This window comes from Triticum dicoccoides, chromosome 1B, assembly GCF_002162155.2.
Source record: "Triticum dicoccoides isolate Atlit2015 ecotype Zavitan chromosome 1B, WEW_v2.0, whole genome shotgun sequence".
Lineage (NCBI taxonomy): Eukaryota > Viridiplantae > Streptophyta > Magnoliopsida > Poales > Poaceae > Triticum > Triticum dicoccoides.
Window position 1 is genome coordinate 448,850,547 of NC_041381.1, and position 1,241 is coordinate 448,851,787.

The following is a 1,241-nucleotide window of genomic DNA, read 5'->3' on the forward strand; positions in this document are numbered from 1 at the left end:
AAACCACTTCCGTGCTCTAAAAAGATATAAGTGAAGCACTAGAGCAAATGACAAACTACTCCAAAAGATATAAGTGAAGATCAATGAGTAGTCGAATAATTATGCAACTATGTGAAGACTCTCTAACATTTAAGAAATTCAGATCTTGGAATATTATTCAAACAGCAAGCAAAACATAATAAAATAAAATGACGCTCCAAGCAACACACATATCATGTGGTGAATAAAAATATAGTTCCAGGTAAAGTTACCGATGAACGAAGACGAAAGAGGGGATGCCATCCGGGGCATCCCCAAGCTTAGGCTCTTGGTTGTCCTTGAAATTGCCTTGGGGTAACTTGGGAATCCCCAAGCTTAGGCTCTTGCCACTCCTTATTCCGTAGTCCATCGAATCTTTACCCAAAACATGAAAACTTCACAACACAAAACTCAATAGAAAGCTCGTAAGCTCCGTTAATATAAGAAAATAAATCAACACTTAAGTACTGTTACGAACTAATTCTAAATTCATATTGGTGTTATATCTACTGTATTCAAACATCTCTATGGTTCATACCCTCCGATACTACTCATAGATTCATCAAAATAAGCAAACAACACATAGAAAACAGAATCTGTCAAAAACAGAACAGTCTGTAGTAATCTGTAGCTCTCGAATACTTATGTAACTCCAAAAATTCTAATAAAAATTGTTGGACGTGAGGAATTTGTCGATTAATATTCTTCAAAAAGAATCAACTCAAAATCACTCTTCTTTAAAAAATGACAGCTAATCTCGTGAGTGCAAATTTTCTGTTTTTACAGCAAGATCGCATTAACTTTCACCCAAGTCTTCCCAAAGGCTCTACTTGGCACTTTATTGAAACAAAAGCTATAAAACATGATTACTACAGTATAATAACCATGCGAACACACAAAAAAAGTAGTGGTAAATGTTGGGTTGTCTCCCAACAAGCGCTTTACTTTAATGCTTTTTAGCTAGGGATGATGATGACAATGATGCTCACATAAAAGATAAGAGTTGAAACATAATAGGATCATCATAAAGCATATGACTAGCACATTTAAGTCTAACCCACTTCCTATGCATAGGGATTTTGTGAGAAAACAACTTATGGTAACAAGAATCAACTAGCTTAGGAAAGCAAAACAAGCATAACTTCAAGATTTTAAGCACATAGAGAGGAAACTTGATATTATTGCAATTCCTACAAGCATATATTCCTCTCTCATAATAATTT